Source organism: Callithrix jacchus, chromosome 14, assembly GCF_049354715.1.
Source record: "Callithrix jacchus isolate 240 chromosome 14, calJac240_pri, whole genome shotgun sequence".
Taxonomy (NCBI): domain Eukaryota; kingdom Metazoa; phylum Chordata; class Mammalia; order Primates; family Cebidae; genus Callithrix; species Callithrix jacchus.
This window is the reverse complement of record NC_133515.1, coordinates 62760196-62788044: the sequence shown is the minus strand read 5'-3', so window position 1 is coordinate 62788044 and position 27849 is coordinate 62760196.

Sequence of the window (27849 nt, the reverse complement as noted above, 5' to 3'; positions counted from 1 at the left end):
ATTTTTATCTTAATTATTTGCCTTAACCTGAAGGAAGGTGTTGTTTAATTTCCATGTATTTATATAGTTTTGAGTATTTTTCTTGGTATTAATTTTTAGTTTTATTACACTGTGGTCTGAAAAGATATTACATATAATTTTGAACTATTTTGTATTTGTTAAAATTTGGAAATTGAGGCTGAAGATATTCTGTTCTTATTTATATAGTCACAAAGGACATACATTGAAGAATATTCAATTTTTTGATGAGAAGTGCATTTTCTGCAGTTGTTGGGTAGTTTATTTATTGTTGCTATAAAGAAAAACCTGAGGCTGAGTAATTTATGAGAAAAAAGGTTTATTTTGGCTCACAGTTTTGCAGACTGTAAAAGAGGTATAGTGTCAGCATCTGCTTCTGATGACAGCCTCAGGGAGCTTACAATCATGGCAGAAGGTAAAGGGAGAGCAGGCATGTTATATGGTGAGAGACATAGCAAGAGAAAAGGAAGGATTTGCCAGGCTCTTTTTATAACCAGTTCTTGCATTAACTGATAGAATGAGAACTCATTTACTGCAGGAATAGTGCCAAGTCCTTAATGAGAATCCATCCCCATGACCCAAGTACCTTCCACTAGGCCTGACTTCCAACATTGTGTGGATGATATTTTAATATGAGAATTGGAGGGGGTATATATTTAAATTATATCGTACTTTTTATTTTGGTTCCTCTTTGCAGAAGAGGCAAATACTAGCTGCATCTAATCAGCCATCTTAAACCCCTCCTCCATTTTGTCTTGTTTTGCTCTTTTACTTTTACGTCACCATTTATATTACTGATTTTGTTCTAATTTATTATAATAGGAGTTAAATTCAAGGCTTTCAACACATTCTTAAGTTTGATTTCTCTACTTTGTAATCTTCTGATTCTATAAACATGGCATGGGAGTGTCAGAATGAATGGAGAGTATGGGGGAATCTGCTTGAAGTATGGAAAAGTTTATTGGTATTTCAGATATAATTCCTGTGGGGTTTATAATTACATCTTCCCTAATTAGAGGTGATATAATATCTAGATTTTGAAATTGAGATTGGAGATATTCTATTCTTTCTTACATATTTTTGGCTGGATATTACATGAAAAATAAATCTGTATTTAGTATTTTGTGAACTGACCTCCACGCTGACTTGTCTTAATTCTTCTCTATTTGAGACTGTATTATCTAGAACCAAACTGATTTGCCTCTTACCCATTCTATAATCTTTGCAATGACCTTATCTTGCTGTGCCTAAACTTTGCCATTGATTCAAAGGAGATAAAAATAACTGAACCTAATAGTGTTGTTATAATAATTAAATTAATTAATATATAAAGCAGTGATAATGAATAAATGATTTAGGGTAAGGACTATATTTGTTTGTCATTAATTTTATACACCTATTATCAATGTTTATTGCTCAGGAACTTATATCTAAATTCTAATATTAGATTGTCTGTCAGTCCTAGTTTTACCTCTCTTCATTTAGCAAAATGTTGGGGAAACCATCTTAATTGCTACTAACCAGATGTTATTTTGAAGAAGGCATGCCAGTAAGAGGCCAGCAGTATTACGGTTCATAGCATAATATAAAACTCCTCCCATTATCAAATTTGTGGTTCTTTCCATGGGCCCTTGTTAGGAATATGCTCAGACCAAAGAAAAGTGTTCCATTTCTCTCATATTTCTGAGGCGCTAAGCAAACTTGGTTGAGTTTTTAACATGCCAGTCTGTTTCTTATGTTTCTTCTTTCTTGTAATATACATAATTAGTCTTGGTTGCTAAATTTGATTATATTTTTTCTTATTCCTTTTATTCCCTTCTGGCATATTTATTTTCCTAATATAACTCAAAATTTTGTGCTATGAAGTTTTCTATGGGCCATATGAGCTCAATGAATTCTAAGTTGGCCAAAAGCATCCGTCCTAAATTCCTGATCTTCTTCACTGCTAAGTTGAATAATCCCGTGCTTAAGATATCCTTCCCCCTCCATGTATTTTTTTGTAACCATGGTGTAAAACAGGCTAGCCGTAATCTCAACTAAGATAAAAATAGAGAAAGAAGCAAGCATCTGTCCAGCCTGTCCTATAATGACCATCCTTAGACAAATCAAAGAACTGGTGATAAAAAATTTCCCTTTATATAAGAATCACAGCCAGCACTTTGGGAAGCTGAGGTGGGTGGATCATGAGATCAGTTTGAGACCAGCCTGGCCAACATAGTGAACCCCCATCTCTACTATAAATACAAAATTAGTCTAGTGTCATGGCACATGCCTGTAGTCCCAGCTACTTGGGAGGGTGAGGCAGGAGTATTGTTTGAACCCGGGAGGCAGAGGTTACAGTGAGCTGAGACCACGCCATTGCACTTCAGCCTGGGCAACAAAGTGAGATTTCACCTCAATTCAAAAAAAAAAAAAAAAAAGAAGAATCACAGCTAATAAATTCAAGGGGAATGAATGATAATCAAATGAAAGAGAATGGATCAAATCCATAACAATCAATGTTGGCTAATCCATTAGGTGGAAGACAATTAGAAATGTATAACAGAGGTGTGAGACTGATACCACTTAAACCTGTGGTTCAGTCTTTACTAAGAATATACAAATGGATATACATGGAGCTACATAAATGCATTAAAAGTCTTTGTACCAAATCTAAATGTATCTCTGCATGTACCCCTCCTCCAATTTATGAGATATTCAGGAGATAGAAAAACATGTTAAATAGTATTACATTATACGGAATGTGGAAAATTATACCAGAGAGATGACCTAGTTTCTACAACACATAAATGGAGAAAAAAGAAATGGAAGAAGGAACTGCTCCAGATAAAAAGAAATCTGAGAGATTATCAATCCAATTCAGTGTGTGACCTTGGTTAGACTCTTATTAAAATGAAAACTTTTTTGAAAACTTTTGGGCAAAGTTAAATGTGAACTGTGTTTGATGCTAATAAGAATTTTGCATTAATAATCAATAATTGAATAATTAAGATGCCATTTATTTGTGTAAAATAATGATTAATTAGCATTGGGTGTGTTCATATTTTTGTTGTTTATGAAATCCATATGTGTTATAAATACAATTATGTTTATATTTGATATGATTAGATTCTTAAGAGTTACTTCATAATGCCCTAAACTAAAGGGTGGTACTGGGGTTGGGTGGAGGGCTAAATTAAGCAAGTATTGTTGGTTCTGGGTCTGAGGATGTTTATTTCACTAATGTGTCTCTTTGTGTATATGATAACTTTCATTATAGAATATTAATTTACAGAGGCACAGTGTATAATACACATGAATCCAGGCAGGTATACTCTCCTTGTACAGTCCTAAATGCACTTCAAACATCAAAAGGAACTGAATTTGGGGGAGCTTATTGATAGTGCATACCTAGGCTTTTCATTCATAATTTAAAGCATACAACTTAGTGTTCAATAGATATGGTGACTGCATACTATATCATTCAGGCAACATGTTAAATAGGATATAACAGGAGGCCAACAACATAAAAGAGGGAATATCCCAGGCAACCAGTCACATAAGGATACATTATTGATATGCAGTTTAAAGGAGCTGCTAACAGATTCAGCTGAAAAAAAAAAAGACAAAAACAAACCTACCCCTATTCTTAATAAGATTTAGTCAGTATCACTTTTTTCTGCAACTATAGGCCATTCTGCAACTGTGCAGTTCAAGAACAGATGATTGAAACTTGTATTTGATGACTGTTGTGATTGTGAAGCTCACCTAGCTTCTTCAGGTCACATGCACCTTGCCCTCTCCCTGCATGCTCAGACCTTGCCTGGTGTTTGGCTAAGGTACACTTAGCCTTGAATGTATATAAACAGACAGTCCCAAATGGAGAAAGTTGCCATGAGCTGGACAAGTCAAAATAGAATCTCACCTCAGGCTTTAAGTTGCTTGGGCAGGGTGGAGTAAATTGTCAAAGTAAAAATTAATCACACTTGCATATACAAAATGCTTAAACTTTAAGTGTGGTTTTGTATTCAAATTCCACTTATATTTACTTTCCAAGGTTTGTAGGCCAATATACCTAGAGCTAATATGACATTTGATTGAATTTATCTCAAACATGCACCCACCTCTAAAATTATCATCAATTTCAAAGATAGATCTTTTATGCTTTTCTTCTTTAGTTATGTCCAAAGACAGAAAAGCGGAGACTGATTTAAACTTGCCTGTGTCCTATCCCAAACTCAGAGATTGCATAAGTCATTTCCTCTCCCTAGGGGAGGGGAAGCAAAGATGCTACACTAATTGATATACTGCCACATGAAAATGTCAGAAAGAGAAAGAGAAGTTTACAACTATCATCAATACACTGGGAAGATATGTGAGTGCATTCTCATGTTAACATTTAGACTAGTACTTAAAAAGAAATGCTGGTAAAATTATTTGGGTATCTTTAATCATGTTTTCTAATAAACATTTGTCTGTTGCTGGCTTTGATCTGTATAACACTCCTCTCCTGATAGAACAGTCATCTGATTGGAAAAACTCAAAATTCTCCTGAAAAAGTAAACAATAATTTTTAATGCATTTACTCATCTTAACTCTCTCTGGTAGCAAGAAAATGATCCCTAAGAATAGGCTTAATTCTTAACCTAAAACAATATATTTATAATGTAATTATAAAACCTTTTATGTAAGGAATATAAACTAAAATCAAAAATTGTATTCTCTAAGTTATATAGAGACAGTCTATTTAATGACAATGGAAATAATTAGAGAATAGAAAAAAGTTATCATTTATGATTGTGGCACTCACTATGTAACTTTGTGTATGGAAAATAACCTCTGAGTTTCTGCAGCATAATCTTTTAAAGTGCAAAAAATAGTATTTACTTTGACTACCACTTTTATGCAGATTGAGAAAACATGAATATTTTATAAAATATTAAAAATTACATATTATGTTAAAATTTGGAGGCAACATAGCATATACTTTTCATTTTTATTATACTTTTCTGATTACTTAGTGAAAAAGCTGAATATATTATTCACATTATCAAAGTACAATATTAAAGCACTGAAGCAAGTATTAGAAAATATTGGGTATGTCTTTTCTCATTTTCTTGGAAGTTCAGAATTTCTATTAATGCTTTAAACACTGAGGATATGCTTACCAAAACCTTGTGTAAATATAAACCTTTTCTGCATTAAAGAGAAACTGCTAGTGATATGGTTTACCTGTGTCCCCACCCAAATCTCATCTTGAATTGTAACTCCCACAGTTCTCACATATCATGGAAGGAACCTGGTAAGGGATAATTGAATCATGAGGGCAGGTCATTCCCATGCTGTTCTCATGATAGTAAATAAGTCTCATGGGATCTCATCGTTTTAAACAACTGGATTTTCTCTGCACAAGCTCTTTCTCTTTGCCTGCTGCCATCCATGTAAGATGTGACTTGCTACTCCTTGCCTTCTGCCATGGTTGTGAGGCCTCCCTAGCCATGTGGAACTGTAAATCCATTAAATCTCTTTTTCTTTCTAGTCTTGGTTATGTCTTTATCAGCAGTATGAAAATGGACTGATACAGCTAGATATAGCTTTCTAGGACCCACTAAAATTTGGCCAAATTAAACTTTCAAGAAGACTAGAGTTTGTTAGTAAGTCTGAGGTAAAGTAAGGCTAATAAAGAATCAGTGATATTTCTTCTTTCTTTCCTTTGGTTTTTTTTAAATTTTGAGATGGAGTCTTGCTTTGTTGCCAGGCTGGAATGCAGTGGCATGATCTTGGCTCACTGCAACCTCTGCCTCCCAGGTTCAAGCAATTCTCCTGACTCAGCCTCCCCAAGTACCTGGGACTACAGCTGCATACCACCATGTCCCGCTAATTTCTGTATTTTTAGTGCAGACAGGGTTTCACCACATTGGCCAGGATGGTCTTGATCTCTTGAACTTATGATCTGCCAGCCTCAGACTCCTAAAGTGCTGGAATGACAGGTCTGAGACACTGGGTTTGGCCTTGATATTTGTACTTTTTTCAATGGCAAAGGATGTTCCATTTTCTCTTCACAAGACAAATAAAGGAAAGGAAAATGTTAATGAATCTAGGAGTGTTTGAAAAAGGAAGATACTAGACAAGAATATTCCAGATGAGGTAAATATTTTGAACAATCTTCATGAGATTTCAAGAGGTAGTTGCAAGATTTGGAGGCTCTAACAGTAAAAAAGGATGAGGTTAACTGCCATGGTCAGGCTCTGAGAAATAGTCACAGTTCCTCCTTCCTTCTTGGCCAAGTCCTTGAAGAATCAAAGCAGCAAATAAAAAAGATGGAGCAAAAGTGAAAATGAGAATTCATCTTCTCCACTGAAAGGCCCCAAGTCCTGTATCAGGGCTGGGGTAAGAGGAGATGAGAGACTTTGAACTGAATATGTGATTGAATTTTTTATTTAAACAAGCTGGAACTCTCAAATACTAAAATTCAGTCTCAGCTATGAAAATTTGTCTTTTCTCATAACAGAAGTAACTATAATTTGTAGGATCTGTTGAGGCCACAAAACATCTCCAGCAAAGGATGTTTGAGAGTAACATAAGTGAGAAAAATAGACATGTTTTGTTTGTACACCTGAAGTATCAATAAGTTGGCTATATATTTTCATTATCACAGTATTTTATCTACCAATTCTACCCACCTATTTTAGTAAGGCCTTAAGTTTTATTACCTATCATTGCTTCAGCTTAAAAAATACAAAATTAAGACTACTCCATAAGGATTTTTTCCCCCAACCATTCATGCCAGAAACATAGACTCTTTGGTTCTTTTTTTTTTTTTTTTTTTTTGACAGGGTCTCACTCCTGTTGTCCAGGCTGAGTGCAGTGGCATGAGCTTGGCAGCTCACTGCAGCCTCCACTTCCTGAGCTCAGGTGATCCTCCCACCTCAGCATCTCGAGCGGCTGGGACCATGAGCATGCACCGCCACACCCAGTAGCAGGGTCTTATAATGTTTGTACTAACAGACATTTTGTACTAACAGACATTTCTTAATCAGTATGGTCAGATAACTATAATAAAGACAGTATAGACATTCTCAATCCATCTATCCTAAATTTCTCCCCTTCTTCATTTTCTCTTTACTTCATTCCATCTGAGTACAAAGTACTCATTTTCTTTAACCCTAAATTGAGAAAAAAAGCATGCTCACGATTAGGTCTTGATTCATGCCTATGTTTTTATTTTCTCCTTCCCCTCACACTGCTGATAAACAGATATTGTCAGTGATTGGTGTTAGATAGTCTAGTAAATTACAAAAAGGAAGAAAAATAAGTGGGGATCTCTGAGTTCCAATGATGAGTAAAGTCTAATCAAATAGTCAAAGACAGTGCAGACACCATTCACCAAAAGCAATCACATAAGCAAAGGAGTATGGCCTCATGCTGGCCACTTAAAGAAGCAAGCAAGGAAAAAGGCAGAAGTTTCTTTCAGAGTGTGGCTTTAACCTCACCCCACTTTAGAATTATTTATGGGTGAACATAGATCCTGAGAATCCTTACACACACATAGATCTAGGGAGAAATGGAGGGAGTGGACATGTTTATCTCTTCTCTCTTCTTGCCGGCAAAAGGATGGTATGTGAGGTGAGAAGTAATAAGAAAAAGCTCTGCTGGGGAGAAATAAGTAAAAATAAGGATGCCCACAATAGAAAATGACTCTTTCTGATAGAAAGGTGCAATTCAAGGTTATGTAAAAATGGAGAAATATTTAAATTCATGAAACTTGCTCCCATGAAGGCAGAATGCCCAGATAGCACTAAGAAAAAAGATCCCTTCCCATAAGAGAGGACCAAACATTTGCTTTATGTGGGTTAAGGAGAACTATCCTCCTCTGCCTGACCCACCAACTTACTATTAGAAGAAGATAATAAAATAGCATATCTAAGTCCTCAATCCAGAGTAAAATGAAAAATAATAAACATAGATCATGCTAACAAGTAAATAAAGGAACCTACCCTATGCATTAACAAAATCTACACTGATGTGCTAGCACTAAGCTTTATCAATAGTAAAGAAAAGGCACAACAATTCAGCACACATTTCACAAGAAAAAAATATGTACCTATTTTTAAAAGGAACTACTACTTCAGTTGAAAATATACCCCTAGGAACAAAATGCATTTCCCTACTCATGAAAACTTAATAAATGTCATGAATTATTAAAAATAAAACTCAAAGATGAGATAATACTAAAATAAAATATTGTAAAAAGGATATTATAGAGATAGAAAAAAATAAAAACCCAAAATAACACTGATTATAGGACACTGAATAATTTAGAGACTTCAAGAAACAACAAAGGATTAGATTAAAATCAAATTATAAAATAAGGGGAAGTTTGAGAAAATCATACTGAAGTCAGGATAAAATGACAGAAAGATTAAAGCAACAAAAATGAAGGTGATAATTTTAAATATCAGGTTGAGATGATCCAAAATAATTTTTGTCCTTGAAGTAGAACCTTAAAAATGAGATAGGCTCTAGCATTAGAAGGTAAAATAGGAAGAATTAAAGGAAAAATTTTAAATACATTATGAAATATTTCAGAAAAAAATAGTTAATGACAATTGGTAATGCTAAATGACTAACTTACTGAGCTTCAAATATGAAGAAATCATTTTTAAGGTAATTGGGCTGAATAAAACATGTTTTCTATAGTGGAATAAAAAAAAATACAGTCTTGCCTTAAAATTTCTCTACTGTAACATTAAATATCAAAATACAGTGGTGCAATAGCTACAAAATTCTAAGGAAAAATTAAAACCGAAGCCAAGATTTTATACATAATCAAATTGTCCTTCAAGTGCAATAAAACAGGACAAAATAATACAAAATGAGTTATTTCCAGGCATGCAGAAACTCAGGGAATACAGTATTTATGGGCCATTTTTGAAAGAAAAAAATAAGCAAACTTGATAAATAACTCTAGTCAACAAAGTGATGAAGCAAAACAAAATAAAATCCGAAATGGAAAACCTGTCATAAAAGCGCTGGCTGAGAGCACTGAATCCATATTACCAAACAGCTCTGGAAATGGAGATTGTTAAGTAGAATATGAATTGTATCAACTTCAACGATATATAAATAATGTAACTTACAAAAATTGGCAAGTGAGGGAGAACAGAGGTAAAACGAAGAGTCTATTTAATCATTTTAATCACAGAACATATACTATTCTCAAAAATTGAAACAGGCAGTTGAAAAATAAAATTTCATCTATGAAAGATTTAAGGTAGCCCAATTATCTGTATTAACCATACATGTTTCTTTTAGGTGAAAAAGCTTACATAAAGTATATCAATTTATTGAATGAAAATTTTGTTTCATTAAAAATAACAATATAGCATGATGCAATTTCTATGAAAATGATTTTTACCTCATTACATTTACTCAGAGAAAGCTGTGTGTAGAATGAGGTTTATCTAAAGTTAACACTGGCAGTAGATGGAATTTGGGCAAGATTTTATGCTTCCCCTTCAACATTTGTGCTTTTCTGTGTTACTCAAATTTTTATATTAATTTTTTGTATTCCAATGAATTATGTGTTCAGAAACAATGAAGTCATTTAAGGTAAAAAGAGACAGTGTGTAGAGTGAATTTTATATGGGTACTTTGTTTTCAAAATCTCAGTGAAATAGAGCTACTTCCAGCTATAAACATAAGCCAGAATGTATGCCTCTTTAAAATAAACAGGTATATTCTTTTGGTCCCTTGTTCCTTCAGGCCTCCTTTTTCTTTATAGTAAGTACAGACAAAATTAAAGAAAAGCTCCGCCCAAGCATTATAGAGTTTCTATGATGTATCTCCTTTCTGCTTTCTTTTCCCTCAGGTAAATCCTCTATTCTTATTGAATTGATTACTTTTTGTGCATGAAAGCCATCCTCCATAGCCCTTTCTTACTACCTGGAGTGAGGCAGCTGCCTCTGGGTGTGAGTTCCTGCTCCCTCCTCTCCCCTCACTTGAGACTATGCCCTCTGATGAGTCACTCCAGTGCTCAAACTTTTCACTTATCAAAATCTTGTTTTTTCAAGGTTTCCAAATGCCATATCCATGAAAATGTTTTCTTGCTTGATTCTACACATCAATTTGTACTTCTTTTCTGAATTCCAATATAAATTACTTTATATTTAGAATAGAAAACCTTTTATCTCTGTCTATTTAGAGAGAGGCCTGTATAGACATATATTTGCTACTGCACTGCATAGACTTCAAACTCCTCAAATGCAGGGAACATATTTTATATATCTGTGGTTCTCGAATTGTGGATGATGGACTTTACATTGTACATTGTTTCAAATAGGATACTCATTTGAATCATGTCTTTATCCATCAGACTTCACTATGTTTCCAGACTGGCCGCATCAGACGCAGTACAGAATGAAATGTCTGTATGTCTGACGTGTAGTTTACTGTCTCCCTTCTTTCTATATTCATGACTTAGAAGAATTGTGACAGGTACTTCACTTTCTCAGATGCTAGTGCTTAAATCTCCACAAATCAGCTACTGATTTTAAAGTTTTTATTCTATTAGTACGTGCTCACAAGCATTAGTAGAATATAAACTCACACACAACATCCCCTTTAGGTGAAATAAATTGTAAAAATAATGTTGAAAACAATCCCCAAATTAGGTATTCAGATATCCTGATGCAATTTCTGACTTCTCTTGTCCAAATTTCTCTAGTCTTTGCATTTTGATGTTGCTTCGAGTTTGGAGAAGCATCCTAGTATTTCTTTTGCCTGGAGTTGAGCGTAGTGAGTGACAATAATATTAAGTGAACTCCTAACTTTATATTGACATAGATTGTTTAGGCTAAGGAGGTAGAAGAACACAAAGGATCACTTGTTTATTTATTGGGAAGTTGATTTTGTGAGCTGGCTAATAATGAGTTGCATGCCTACATCCATTAGTGTTCCGGTATATGTGTATCATTGTTTTTTTCTGAGGAGTTACTAGCCTTAGACTCAAACTATCATAAAGATAATTAATTAAAACATTAAATTTAAGCCAACAGTAAAACACTGGTTATCAGCCTGATGGCTCAGCAGTTGTATGCTTTTGCCTAGAAATTCACACCCAAAAAAGACCAGTTGGCCTCTTTATTTCTTAAGTTTACGTATATAGTAGCTTGTCAGATAAGCCCATAGTTGTTTCCAACGGTGCTGAATAGGTAGAAACTAAAAGAAAGAGAGAAAGCTACATAATGATTCCTCATTTACATCCAAATTAAAACAGAAGCAGACAAACTGTGTTTTTATAAGGCATGTGTAACTTGTGTGCAGAAAACAAATGACCTGAGAGTGTTAATACCAAAGGAAAACTGTTTTCTCAATTCAAGACAAAATTTTGCAGTTTCAAACTGCTTTATCCCCACAGTACTAAAGGCTCGTTTTTGGTAAAGAGACTTCTAGCAGAGAAAAGGTGGAGATTCTATAAGCGGAATAGATTTCAAAGAAAGAAAGGGGAAGTTAAAGGGAAATATAGTGTATTAGTACTGTTTAAAAAAAAATGCTGCACTGCAGGAAAAAGAGAGAGGTGGAAGAGAGGAGTCAGAGAACCTCAAATCTTATTACTTCACATTACAAAATTGGTGTTTCTTACACTCATAACATGTGTGGTAGGAAGGCAACTTTCTGGGGCAGAAACTTTATCAAGAATGACTTGATTGCATCTCTGAGTGTCAACCATGCGAGTTCTAGGCATCTTTAATTGCTTAGGTAGAGGAAGGAACTGACTGGAAAATTGTGCAAAAACTTGGAAGTAGCATGTATCATTTTTGCATGCATTTATCTTGGCCAGAACTATCCACATGGTCAGCCAGGCACACAACGAAAGGATATAGAAAATATAGTTGTGCATAAACCTGGGAAAAAAATATGAAATTGGGTATGGTGAATACATAGCATTGTTTCCACCACACTCATACCCAGTAAGGCTCATATAACCTAGAGCAGATAAAAAGATAAACCATCTACAAACAACATTCATTAGGAGCCTTTCATCTCTCCAAAAGTCCAAGTTGTTTTCCTTCCTAGTACAGAGATTTGTGTGTGTGTGTGTGTGTGTGTGTGTGTGTGTGTTTTCTAGGCATGCAGTTGTAGGATTTTCGAAAGAAAATTATAGAATACCTGAATCTTGTTTTAAATACAAAAGATACGATTCACCATTCTATCACAATCTCCCTGCAAGTAACCTCATCGTGTGTTTGTCATTCCTTATGTTAGTCATCAGTGCTCACAGGCTATCTCTATATTATGTAAATGATCCTCAGTTTTTGATTACATACTTTACTTTTTATCTTCCTGAATGAGGAGGTTAAATTCTTAGAATCATATGTACCTAAAATTTATTTTTGCCATCAGCAACACCTAATGAATGCCTTGATATCATCCACATAGCATATATATGTTAAATAAATTATCCTATAAAATTTCAATGCAAAAATAAAATATAATTCTAAATAGAGCAGGTGAAATAAAAAATTTTATATGTATGTTTAAAATGCTGAGTTAAAAATATATAAAATATATATTTATAATATATATACATATAATAAATATATATATAAACTTTTTACATATTTACACTCAGCGTTAGCTAAGGATTACTGAGGTTTTACTAGTTTCAAACCAACTGTACCCCATACATGGGGTATGCTATCAAACAGGATCCCAGGAGAGGGTTCTTAATTATTCAGACAGTTGATGTTTATGCAGACTGAGAAGCAAGATAATAAGACACAAGAAATTCGATTAACTTTTTTATCTTTCTGCTTTGGAGCAAAATATATGTGCAAAGAATCAAGATTAAAAAAAGACCTCGGAGAATGAAATTAATGTATGAGTTTGGGAAGAAAAGCAAAAACTGAAATAAGCCAATATTTTTAGCTGTTTCTGAGGGGAACTATTTGAAGGAGTTAATAAAATTTAATAACACTTAATTATTTCATCTACCAATAGTGTACTAAGTCTTACTATTAGCCAGTGTTACTTTACAGCTCTTGGAGACACAAGAAAACCATGTCTGATTTCCATGAAGTGACAATGCATTAGGAAAGAACAATAAAAGGATTTCACATGTAGGTGAGGTAATAAGTTTCATTCAGCAAGCCGGTAACATTGTTAAAACTTATTTTTTAAGAGATTACTTACAAAGCATCATGGTGAATATGTGGGAAAGTGAAATAATAGGCAAATGAAATACATATAGGTGTATTGCAATAATCCAGACCAACGATGGTAAAGAGAGTGATGCTGGAAAAAGAGAGAAAGTGTAGTTTAGGCTATCATTAAAAGGAGGTACCCTCCTGTATGTCAGGATGTGAGAAAATAGGGATGTGGATTTTTCTCTGATTTCTCTTCCAAATGAAGAAATGTGCAATGAAGGAAAACAGGCAAGGACTTGTGGTAATTCAGTTTTGCACAGGCTAAAATTCTTAGTAAAGACCACAAGGTACCCTTTGACCTGACCCCCGCACTCCTCTCCAGCATCAGCACTCTAGGCTTAACAAGTATTATTCCGTTCCCAAAATATATCATACTATTTCATTCCTATGGGAGATCACCCCTACTCTTGTACCTAGAGAAGTCACACCTATCTTCACAACTCAGTCTGAAAGCTACTTCATTCAATAAAGAAGTAAATTCCTTTATTGAAGTTACTTCATTCAGTAAAGTTCTCTGAACTTTCAGTATTGGGAAATATACCTTAAATTTGTTTGTTTATATGTCTATCCTCTCAAAATAGCATCCTTTATAGGAGTAAGAGGTGTTTTTCTTTTCATTTTAGTATACCTAATCTCTTGTATAATTGTATCCAGAAATATTCTTGAGTTGGTATGACTGATTAAATGAATTCTTTAAGATAGGTTGGCCGACTGAAAAAAAATTAAGACTATAAGAGAAGTACGAATGAGTGTGTAAGAGATCAAATTAGAGCGCTTCCCGTTGCTACTGGGAATGGTTTCATGGAGGGTCTTGTTAGTAAGTTGGTAGTGCCTGGTAAAAGGACTAAGCAAGAATGAATACTAACATACCCCAAGAAATATAGGACAATGATACAGGCTTTTGATATTTACAAATTTTGCATCTGTATCTGATATGTAAGGATCTCATAGTTTTCTAATTTCTGATATACAGCAGACAAATCAACATTTGAAACATTACCACTAAGCAATAAAGACAGTAAATTCATGTCTCCACACTATATGCATGTGTGTATGTATAAAGTATTATATACTTAATATTAACTTTGATATAAATAATATTTTAAAAATCAGCGTAAATATACAGTATCAGGATTTTGTTTTGATAGTAATCTAAAGAGACATTTGAAGTAAGTTGAACTTGTTCCAACATTGTTTGGGTTATTCATATCTTTATCTATTGTGTGCTTGTGTGGGTGAGTGGGAGAGGGTAGATTAGTTTATGTTTCCTTCATTTCTAAATTTTAGAAAAAGCTCTTTATGCTTTCAAGACAATACAGATGAGGCAGAGCAGAGCCTAACAAAACAATCAATTTCCCAGATGAGTTAGTGAAAAAGGAAATAATGTTTCATAACCAACATTAAATTAAAAAGTGCATGAGGCCTTTGAGTCCAAAACTTTTAATGAGGAGGCTGATTTACAAGAATGTTGACGTTGGTCAAGATATTATCTCTGATCTCCTTTGAATTACAGATTAAAACAATAATTAAATGCTTTTGAAAAGTGTTTAATTAGCTGTCCTAAAATTCTAAAATATTTCACTTACTGACTAGAAAATGGTGTTTATCAAGGATTGCAGCTGCAGCTTCTGTGGTCCTGAACTCCTCTCTGGCTTTCTCAGGTCACAGATTTTTTCCTGCTTTGATTTTATCACATACCTATTCTAGATTACAAAAAGCCAAAATGGTGACATGAACATGCCAACATGTAGACTTAAAATATGCCGTAAGATGTTGCTTCATTAGGCTATACTGACCTTGTTGAAATTCCTATGCCTAAGAAATAAAATTTTAAGAATATGAGAAATCAAAGTTTTAAGATAATTACCTCATTTTTGTAATTATAACAATACCTACAACCTTCTCCTCCTGAGTTCAAGCAATTCTCCTGCCTCAGCCTCCTAAGTAGCTGGGACTACAGGCATGTGCCAACACGCCCAGCTAATTTTTATATTTTTAGTAAAGACGGGGTTTCACCATGTTGGACAGGATGGTCTCCATCTCTTGCCCTTGTGATCCACCCACCTTGGCCTCCCAAAGTGCTGGGATTACAGGTGTGAGCCACCACACCCAGCCACCTTATTTACTTTAAAACATAATATGTGATAAGCTAAGCCAAGGAAAAAGGATACATACATACCCAGTTTTTCCATTGTCTCAGTTAATGCTAGATTTTAAATTGTGTGAAAAAGGATACAGAATCTGCCATTTATCCACTGGACACTAATGCCTTTCTCTCTTGAAAATTATTTGTTGAATAAAGGTACAATTAAAGTAAAAATCATTTACTAAGTTGTATGGGGTATTAACAAAACTGAACTTTTAGAAATATGGAATATCCATTATATAGGGTTAGGTGGAATTATAAATGAGAAAGTGATATTTAAAAAACAAATCATAAACAAATTTGATTTATCCTTTTTTTAACTAACTTGAGAGTTTCTTTTTATTATTGTATATGTATGTGGGTGTGTATAATGTGCTAAATCTTTATGTATGATATTGAACTATTTCTTTATATAACACAATATGCTGAAAAAAATCTTAACTATGTTGCCTTTATACTAAAGATATGTCATATTTCAGAGAATAATTTTTTCTCTAAAATTTATTGTTATTTTGGTTCAGAGAGAATATAAGTACTTACAACTGTCACACAAACTGCATCTGCCACATTTGAAAGTTCTACATTAACAACACAGCTTAGTATTTCTACTGCATGTTAAAAGATAGCAGCAGGAAGCCCACCAGGGGATGAGAGAAGCTTGTTGAGGGTAACAATCCTTCTCCTCCAAATTTACACAGCTTTACTTCGAAATTTTAAGTGACAGTAATTTGTAATGTATGCCTCATTAAAAAACATTTGATAAGTAAATGAATTTAACAAAAGACTAGTAAAGGAGAATTAATTCTTAAATGAGAGTGATTTTGATGTTTAATGTTTGTTTGCTATATGACTTTATATAAGCTGGTCTAATGAGCTAAGGTCCATCTCTTTCATTTATTAAATCATCCATTTATTTTTCAATTATTTAATTACTCACAAAACCTTTAATATACACTAGGCACTGGGCTGAGCTCTGGAGCTGCAACAAGGATTCATACCCTAGATGGCTCACCATCAAATAAAACAAAATTAGTGTTTGCTAATGGAAGTCTAAATAGTGATTACTGCTGGGAACAAAATCGACAGATGATAACACAGTATAAAGAGGAGGTATTTAATTTATGACCAGCTTTGTATATCTAGGTAGATGGAGTTTTTCTCTCTGAGATAAGCTTTTCTCTCTGACAAAATTTTCCTCTTGGCAAATTTTCTGGGCCAAGAGGAAGTTGATTTTTTGGCAAAATGGTCAAATCTGGAACTACATGATTGATGCAGGTAAGGATCCGATTATGAAGTAATTTTGACCTACAAGTAGACTTTTAATTTTAACATGTAGGCAAGATGATGCCATAAAAATATAAGAGGTGGAGTCAGATGATTAGGTTTGCATTTTAGGAAAATAACAGGCAGCCGAAATTCCTGCCAAGAAAAAGCCAAATTCTCTGTTGAACAGAAAGTGCAAAACGTCCAGTGGACTTCATTTCCACTGATATAGATTGTAATCTCTCTGGAAAGCAGGAAGTGAACCAGAATACTATAAAGTTCAGTATGTGAGTACTGACTGATAATTAGCTGTGTAGGTAGCTAAGAAGCAGTTTACAATACTGATAAAATTTGATTAGTGTCAGACTCTAACCTCAGAAGTGTTTTAATAGCTCAAGTTCAGTATTCTCTTGTTACTATTATTTCAATTATCACAAGTCACCAAGTATAACTTTATTGTAGTGGTGAAAATGTATGTTAACTGCACCATCAAAAGAAAAAAATCTCAATTTGGGTTGATATCTTGCACGAAATTAAACTATCCTGTCCTTTTAAGACAAGTTGAAATTTACAACCCCAATAGGCACAGCAGTGACCAGGTACCACAACGTGTTTGCCAATTTTTTGCCTCCCTTTTTTTATCGAGCCCATTATTGCCCAATCTCAGAATCCTAAATTATTAAAGCACTTTCTTTTTATCATTCCCTCTTTTTATGCCACCTTGTGTCTGGTCTCCCCCTCCCCCAACGATTTGGTAACATAAAAACCTAGTCATGGAATAGACAAAATTAGGGGAAAAGTAGAAAGTAAATAAGAGAAAGGACCGAGAATATACTTTTAAAAATTTAAACATTTATGTGGCTGCTGGAGATGACTAAGCCCAAAAGAAGAAACAAGAAAAGAAAGAAGGGAACACACATAACTTTTATGCCTTAAAAATCAAGGAAGGAGAGGATTTTATGATGGAACAAATGGTCATCAGTGTCAGAAACTTTTGCCAATATAAGTTTAAAGATAAATTGTAATATGATCATTATACTTAGCAACATGAAGGTGGAAGAGTGATATTATTGATAATTGTTTTGGTAGAAAGATTGGCCTTAAAATTGATAATATGTGAGCAAATAGAAACAGTGACTTGCATATAAAGGGACAGTTAGTTGGGACTATAGCAAAAGATAAATGAGAACTCTAAAATAGTTTTATTTAGCTTTTGTGTTTTAAAAAAACAAGTGCAGAATAAAAAAGGTTAAGATTAAATATGGAAAATAAAAGTTATAATCATGGATATAAGTTTACTGTAAAGGATAAAAGAGAAAGAAATTAATATATTTGAATGCATGCATTTTAGCGAATAGAAGGACAGGAATTTGGATAGTGAGGATTCAGATATAGGAAATTGTAGAATAGTTATAGTATAGTTGATAAAATCTTGACTGATGGTATATACTTTTTCTTTAGAATAAAATAGGACTCAAGCTCATCAAATGATAGAATGTGAGGAAGGGATGAAAAGAAATTTCCATGCAGAGATTTTAAAATTGCTGTTTTGTAGAGTATGAGATAAGTCTTATTTTATTTCATGCTAGATACATATTAGAATCACATCTCTCAGGGAATTCTTGAGTTAATATTTACACGGCATACAATGCACAAATTTTAATATATATTTCAAAGGAGTGTAACCAATACTCCAACTAAGATGTGTAAACATTTTATTACCTTATGTTTTCTTATTTTGCTTTCTAGTCTATCTCCCTGTCACTAGGAAATCAATGTTTTTATCTTTATCACCATAGCTTATTTTTGCCTGTTCTGTAACTTTATGTAAATGGAATCATGCACATATCATTTTATTCCTGTTTTTTCTCAATTGATATACTATTTTGGAAATTCTTTCATCTTGGTCTATGGATCAGCAGGGTTTTTTTTTTATTGTTGAGTAATATTCCATTATGTGAACATTCCACAGTCAGATTGTCTGTTCACCTGTTGATAGACATTTGGATTGTTTTCAGCTTTGGTCCAGTAAAATAAAGCTGCTGTGAGTACACAGAAACCTTTATGTATCAATACTTTTATAGAGCAATTTGCAGGAATTGTGTTTGTGATAATCACCAACTACATTAAATATTTTTAGGTTTTTTTAGGTGGCCAAATAGATTAACAGGTTGTATATAAAAGAATCAGGATATCATTCCCAGTAGAAACTCATCTTATTTCATCCTTTTAGCCACATACACTTTATAGCTACATAGTATTTGGTAAATGGAATGTGGTATATAATGTGTGGTATAACTGTGTATACTCTTTTTTCTGAACTTGCTTCCTATCTCATTAGGTAAAGATATGTGAGTTAAGAAGCCCCATGCTTATAACCTTGCATCCTTTGGGCTTCCCTTTTAGATGTTTTGTACAGCCTTGCATCCCCACTGCTTAAAAAGTTTCCAATGTATTTGTGCTATTTATGTGACTGCCTTTCTTCTTTTCAGGTATTGCTTCTCCTAGGCAAGTTTTGTTTATAGCTCCTTGTCCAGCTCTCCTCTGCTTGTTTTCTTTGTAGTTAAAAAACTAAAGGGTAGGATAGAAACAGTTTGCACAAGAGTTACTAAAAAACTAAAGGGTAGGATAGAAACAGTTTGCGCAGGACATATTAAGATATGTCTCTGAATAAATCTATGAATTATAGTCTATTATTTGTATGCTTATTTGTTTACTGAGAAGATATGTAAGCCAGAGCAAGTTACTGAACTGCTCTGTGCTTCAATTTCACATGATCAATTTCATTCCAAACAAGAATATAACCAAGCTATACTAAAATAATGTAGAAATCTAAGGTTTAGCATATGACCTTATTCATGTTTTCCATAGCATCCAGGTTTGTCTTTCTCTTTTTCTTACTATCACTATATCTTATACCTTGGATCTTGTGAGCATTTCTTCACAAAACCCTATTATTTTAATCCTGGGCTTTGATCCAGTGAAACTGACACTCAGTGGAAATAGCAGCATAACTAGCTACACAAAGAATTTCCAATCGACACCTGGGTACTAACAAAAGCTAAGATTTTCTCGTGAGCTAGCATTGCTCCAGAGAGAAGTGGGGGCCACAGCTCTCTTACTAACCTTCCTGCTTTCTAGCTTATTGTCCTCTTTATGTTTTTCAGAGTATTATTCAATATCTGAAATCGTGGTTATTTCTTTGCCTGCCCATCACTTATCCTCTGTTTACTCAGTAAGTCTTCTGAGAATAAGGACTTTTTTCCTCTTGTTCACTCTCTTAACACTTACATCTCTCCAATTTTAGGCGCTCATTAAATATTTGTTGAATGAACGAATGGATGTTTGCACATTATTCCGAAGAGATCAAACATAAGTGAATTTGGTCTGAGTATTATCTTTGTGGTGCATGTACAGCTTAAAACACTAAAACCAGTTGTTTCATGTATTTTGCCATGAAGTCCTAATAAAAATATGAAATAAAAATGAAAACATCGGAGTAGATGACTAACGATCTCTGTGCAGTCTATATGGAAAATTATTGTCAAATTTTGTAACGTCACTATCATTGGAAAGCTAATGTATTTGGAATAGTAGAGGAAGACAACTCAAAAAGATTTTTTAAAGTATTGGCTGAGGCAGAAAGTTTTATAATGTCAAACCCTAAGAATGTCACACATGACACAATCAGCTTAGAAAAGAATTTTACATAGAAAGCAGAGAATATGTGGAAGGAAAGAGATTTCTCTCTCTCTGTACTTGGTTTGATTGTCACCTGCAGAAATGATAGCAATTGTTAAACAACAAAGGGCAAAGAGCAGCATTTTTCACTGTGACTTCATAATCACCTCTACCAGTGATTCTCAAATGTTGATGTGCATATAAATCAAAGGGAAATCTTAAAATGCAATTTCTATCACAGTAGGTCTTAGTAGTAGGATTAGGACCTGAGTTTACCTTTTTAACAAGCTCTCAGGTGATCTCCTTGAACTACACTTTGCATAGCATGGAACCAGTCTAGTAAATCCATTAGTGCCTTTGACAGAGTTTTTGTTCCAAAAGTTCTGCCACAGACTTCTATATGTGTACACATAAACTTTGAGAAATCTAGCTCAGTATTAAACTGTTGAAGTTAGGTGAGGAACAAGAAGCAGACCCAAATCAAAGTGTTCAGATGTCTGATCAAGAGTCTATTAACTGATGACTGAGGCTTTCTGGATGAGCTCAAGTTCTGTTTATTTAATTCAGCCAGCAATGTAAAATGAAAATATCAAAGGATCTTGAATCTTAAAGACTTGACACACTGATGGATATTCTCTGACTATGGATTAAGTCTTTACAAAACACCTATCTAGGAAATACAAATGCATTTTTGGTAAAATTGGTAAGGCTACTTCTAAGAACAACTTGGCAGTATTTATCAGGAACCACAGAATGCATTCCTCCTACTATTCGGGGTATTCTTTTCACTTGAAATTATCTTTTCACATATTTAAAAGTTCCAAATTGAAAAGTCCATTTATAACAATTGTTCAATAGAGAATTACTGATGATAGGGGAAATTTGTAAAATCACAGATGTTAAATAAATAAATGTTTAAACCTATTATAAAGTATATTTTCTATTTATTATTATTTATCCAGTTGGAAAAATAGAGGCATATTTCACAGATACTGTGTTTTTTACAATTGAAGGTTTGTTTGCAACCCTGCCTCAAGTAAGCCTGTTAGCACCCGTTTTCCAAATGCCATGTGCTCACTTTATGTCTCCATGTCACATTTTGGTAATTCTCACAATATTTTAAACATTTTTACTACTATTATGTCTGTTATAGTGATCTATGATTAGTAACATTTAGTGTTATTTTTGTAATTGTTGGGGGCACCATGAACCTTGCCCATATAAGCCAGTGAATGTAATAGATAAATAGTGTATATGTTTTGATTGCTTCAGCAAATGGCTGTTTTCTCATCTCTCTTCCTGCCCTTGGATCACCGTATTCCCTAAGACAGAAGAATACTGAAGTTAGGCCAGTTAATAACTCTAAAATGGCCTTTACGTGTTAAAATGACAAAAGAGTTGCACATCTCTCACTTAAAACCAAAAGCTAGAAATGATTTAGCTTAGTGAGGAAGGCTTGTCAAAAGCCAAGACAGGCTGCTTGCACTAGTTAGCCAAGTTGTGAATGCATGGAAAAGTTATTGAGGGAAACTAAAAATACTAATCCAGTGAACATATGAATTATAAGAAAGGAAGCAGCCTTACTGCTGATAATAGAGAAAGTTTTAGTAGTCTGGATCAAAGATCAAATCAACCATAATATTTCTTTAAGCCAAAGCCTAATCCAGAGCAAGTCTCTAACTCTAATTCTAGCAAGGCTAAGAGAGGTGAGGAAGTTGAAGAAGAGAAGTTTAATGCTAATAGAGGTTGGGTCATGAAATTGAAGGAAAAAAACTATCTACATAACATAAAAGTGCAAGGGGAAGCAGCAAGTGCTGATGTTAAAGTTGGAGCAAGTTTTTCAGAAGATCTAGAGAGAAGTCAATGCCTGGTTTCAAAGCTTCAAACACAGGCTGACTCATTTGTCAGGGGCCAATGCAGCTGCTGACTTTGAGTTGAAGCAAATGCACATTTACCATCTAAAAATCCCATTCCTCTTAAGAATGATGCTAAATCTATGCCTGTGTTTTATAAATGGAAGAACAAAGCCTTGATGTCAGCCTATCTGCTTACAGAATGCTTTACTGGATATTTAAGCCTACTATTGAGAACTGATACTTAGAAAACAAAAAATTCTTTGAAAATATTACTGCTCATTAAGAATGCAGCTAGTCACCCAAGAGTTCTAACAGAGATGTACAAGGAGATTGAGGTTATTTTCATATCTACTAAGAAGCGTCCATCAATGCATCAAACTTCATTGTTCTTATTTTATGAAATTACCACAGCCATCTCAACCTTCAGCAGCCTTAACCCTGATCTATCAGCAGCCACCAGCATCAAGGCAAGACCCATTGAAAAAATTATGACTCATTGAAGGCTGAGATGGTTCTTAGCATTTTTCAGCAAAAAGTATTTTTAATTAAGGTATATATAATTTATAGATGTAATGTTATTGCACATTTAACAGACTATAGTATAGTGTACACACAAAACTTATACATACCCTGGGGACCCATAAAATTCACATGAATTGCTTTATTAATATTCATTTAATTGTGTTGTCTGGAACCAAACCTGCAGTATCCCTGAGGTATGCCCATATCTGATTCACCATCTCATCCAACTCTTCTATAAACATTTGATTTCTGTGAGTTGAAGTTCTTCACCTTTGTACACTGGATGCTTTTCTAAGCAAACAGAAATTGTGAAATATCATCAATTACAATACATGCTCTAAATTCAGAGCCATTTAAATGTGAAAAAAATGTATTTTTTGAAGATTGATTTAATGGTTTAATATAGAAAAAACAAAGCTAAAATCCCAAGTTTACCTATATCATATTCAAATAATTTATTTTTAAAAGGAAAAATAATTATATATATATGTGTGTGGGTAGGTGCGTGGGTGTGTCTAGTGTACAACATATTTTGAAATATATCCATTATAGAATGGCTAAGTCAAGCTAATTAATATATGCATGTATATTAAAATTAATGAAGTATACAATACAATAAGGCATAGGCAATAGCTACTTCGATAACTCAGATGAGAAAATGCAGCTATTATGGGACTTGGCACTCATGCAAGGCTCTACACAGAAAGGAAGAGGAAGGAAAAATTTGGTGATCACTGAAGCATTCGAAATACAAAGAATTATTGAAGGAGGGGTGTTGAGTAAACTATATAGTCTGATTGGCAAAGAGGGTTATTGAAGGGGTTTTGGAGGAAAGTTTAAGCTGGAAGAAAAGCCTTGCAGAAAAGCAGTTAGGCCATACCTTTTATCAGATAAGCCCTGTACTTAGCAAGACCTTCCTGAAAAGAAAGCAGGAAGGGATTCATGCTTCTCTCTATATTTTGCTAATTTATGAAGAGTCCTTGAAATAAAGCCAACAATCGTTTATTAGTTTCTCCTATGAGCTATGTATTTGAAATGGTGCTTCACTGATGCCCTTTTAAGTACTCCTCACAATACCCTGCAAGGCAAACATCATGTAGATCCTACTGTGTTCTTCGCCTGGCTCTTGAATCTATTAGAGGAACTCATGTTTGGCTTATTTGCCTTCTATTTATATATTGCCCTATCAATGATTTGAATGTTAACTTCAACCTTATTATTTAACAAAGCATCTCTAGTCCATAAGATTGACTTAACCTGGATCCTTTGCATCCTCCTTGTACTTCATCCTCTCAAACCACACTGATTTTGTCAGTCAGAGGATAGCAGCAAAAATACAGATTTTTCTTGAAGATTTCTAACTTAAGCAAGAGAGGCAAAAGTATTTCCTTTGCAAGTAGTAAAATAACCTGGCTGGAAACAGAAGACTAGGAAGACAAGGAGCAGACAGAGCAAAATTTGTCACAGGAAGAGTATAAAATTTATTTCAATTTTTGGTGCTATAGCTTTGGATATTCCCTGATTTTTGTTTTCAAGTGGCTTGGTGTCTTACAATCCTATGATGACCTAGCTACCCTAGGATTACTCAAGGCGTTGCTAAATAGAGATCTTATCAATTCATTCTAAAAATTCCAGGTCTGTGTCACACTTAATAGATGAAATAAAGTAGCCTTGTTACAGTCACCCAGCTAGTGATATTGAAACTGAAGGTTGAAATCAGATTTGATTGATGCCAAAGACGATGTTCTTTCCTATCTTCCAGCAATGTCCAAAATAAGTCTCTACATTACCCAATGTGATATTCACAAACTACATGTAGTTACTGAGCACATAGTATGTGAACAATATAAAAAACACATAGATTTTTAATATTATTTCATTGTAGTTAATTTATATTTACAATTTTAAAAGCTGTGTATGATTAGTGGCTATCATATTAGACAGCACATGTCTACCAACTGCTACTGAGTTCATGCACTCCCTCAAATATTGAGTTTCTATTTTTGAACAGATACTGTATAAGCTACTCTCTGCTGGATGCTACACAAACTACTTGTCTCAAGTAAACCCCCGTCATTATTCAGATAGACATATGAGATTTATAATCATATATATGGACATGACATAATACATACAATTCTATTACATATATTCTAGTACTAAAAGTTATAATAATTGGCAAAGTGATAGAGCAGGGATTCTGAATTTTTAAGATTATCTAACTCCAAATCTTTGACTCTTTCAACTACCCAGTATTGGTATAGGATTCCAAAATAAAGAGTAACAAGATCTAGTTTATTCTCTTTACTTGAACTCATTTGAATGTAAATACTACTGTAAACTTCACATAGCGTTTCTTGACTAGCTTTGGTAGTGGTTTATCTTTGCAAGACAGAATGGCCAACTTTTGGTACTAGAGGAAGTTAACATTTCAATACTACAAGAACATAGGCTTCATTCAGCCTCCTTGGAAATAAAGCAGGGTTTTTTAAAAGAAGAGGTATTTCTGTTTGTGGAACAGAAAATGCACATGCACAGGGTGTATGTAGAATAAATGCTACTAATGATTATAAAACCACAATTTTAGAGAGAAAAAGGGCAATCACTTACTAGGATTAAAGACTAAGCCAATAAATTAATATTCAGCGATTACAAATAATATTAGAAGACAGGAAAGTCGTTGGTAATGAGGAATTGATATCAATAGTCAAAGTTAAAACAGAGATTACGGTCAAAAAACAGTGGCTGCCATCACACCCCAGGGCATAGAAGATAATGTAGAAGAACCCATTACACTGCTCCATCTGTATTTGTACATATCAATGATTTTTAATATTTAACTGAAACCAAGAAATGCACTGGCAGCCTCGAAAAGGGAGGCAGTCCAGGTATAATGTGAAGAATCTGAATTTCAGAAACTTTTGTAGGAAGAAAAAGCAGTTGAAGAAAATCCTGCTGTGTCTCTGTGTAGATTAACAAATGGAAATTTATCAGGTGTGGTATGTGAGAGACCATTTGAGTTTCTTAAAGGCCCCATTATCACTGAAGCAAAAAAGTAGGTTGATAGAGCAAATGGTTTGCTTCACCTAATAAAATAGTATTTCTTCACCTTGATAGATTCTCATCATTCCCTGTTGTACCCATTTCAGGGTCATTCCACAAAAGAAAAGCTCAGGCTTGTTACTGTGATGTAAAGTGCATTGCTCGCAAAATGTCATTCCTTATATTCACGGATGACTTCAGCAAAGACCTGGAACCATTTGATAGAGCAACTGAAACCAAAAATGTGTGCTTCATAAATATAGAATGATTCACATAAAATCTGAAAACTGTGTGAAAAATAAAAATCAGTAACCCATCGTTATGCTTTCATGGGTGTTGTCAAATCAATTTCCTTTTTTGGGATAAAGAAATAGTTGAGAAATGTTGCTAATATAAGACATCTTTTCACTTTTGCAGTAGAGATTTACCTGGTTCTAGATGAGAAATCACACATTGGAACAGGAATGGAATTTTGAGCAAAGTGGGCAGAAAGATCAGTTAAACTATTTGTATAATTGTAATTATACAAATTTATATAAGTATAGTTTATATCTAAGAAATGTATACATCTTTTAGTCTTTGAAGTTACTATGTGTATTTTCAAACCATTTCAATGCATTTCTCTTCTGATTCTTACCACTGTAAATTTAACCTCTAAGAATGTAAATAGTCATAAACTACGTGCTTATATTCAAAATTTCTACTCTTGGAGAAGACATACTGAAAATCATGAACAGTTTTAGGTCATATTAAATTAGTTTACATGCATACCCATACACACTAGACAGATAGTTCAATCAAGTTAATAGAAGATACATAAATGTAGATATAAATATGTAGTTATATTTATACATAAATCCATCGACAGCAGTCTAGCTGAAAATGGTGGATTATGGCACTTTTTGTACATCAGTGGACAACGATTGCCAGTGTTGAAATAAAATTTAACTTTTGTGAATCATTTAATTAGAAAGTTTATGTCATTTTGGTACATTGGCTCTCATCTGCACCTATAATTCCAGCATTTTGGGAGGCCAAGAGGGGAAGACTGCAACCTGGTCATTTGACTTATAGAATTTTATGATTGCTTCCTCATTTTATGAACTAGATTAGATTCATGTTCATTTGTTAAGGACGGCAATATTTCTTTATAAATGATATATTCCTTTTTGCAACATATCAGGAGATTCATATTGTCTGTTTGTCCCTATAATTGAGAAATTAAGATTGAGAAGTAGGTTCAAGTGTTTTCAACCTGATCCATCCATTATAACCTTTTGCCTAATGGTTTTAGCATCCACTGATGAGCATAGCCTCAATCTATTATTTATAAGGGGTTTCAAAATAGTAATTTTCTAACGTCGTCATTCCTTTGGCATCTGTTAGCTGCAATTATTTGACAAGAGGCAAAAGATAATTTTCCTTATTGAATATTAGTATACTCTGAGTTTGTCAGAAATGGAAGAAAAATTAAATGCTTATTTCCCACTTTTATTAATTTTGAAAAAAATATATTGTGATGCTTTAGAAACCTCCATAGTTAAATAATAAATATATTTTAGTATCATTATGAACTCATATTTTTATATAGCTGAAAAGTTTTGGCCTATTTCCTTCATAAGATGTTCAACTCTGATGGGTGAAAGCCCTTTCCGGGGCTCCTGTTTCCTTTTGACATGGCCTCAGTAGAATTTGATACATGCTGTACTTTGTCACACAGCCTTATCTCAGAATTACTCAGTACCCTTCACAAGACCTGGATGTGGCTGTTTCTTTAAGAAACTGTAGTTACTGTAATTACTTTAATGGGAAGTGGTCTTAAAAATCACATTAAGGATTCTAAGGGTAGTATGGTTAACAAAACATTTTAGTTTACTGAATTAGAAAATATATATTGATTAAAAGAAGAAAAACAAAATATAAGTTTATACTGGCATTTCAAATTTATATTTAGGGTCACATTTTTTTAACCTATACACTTATGTGTGTTTTTATGCTAAAAAATATCTTGGTTTCTAATTTAGTAAAATAATTAGTTGCTTAGTTACTTTATTTAAAAATATGCACATAATCATTTCAATTATATATATATATATATATTTGTATAATTATTTCTATGAACTAGAAGACTACT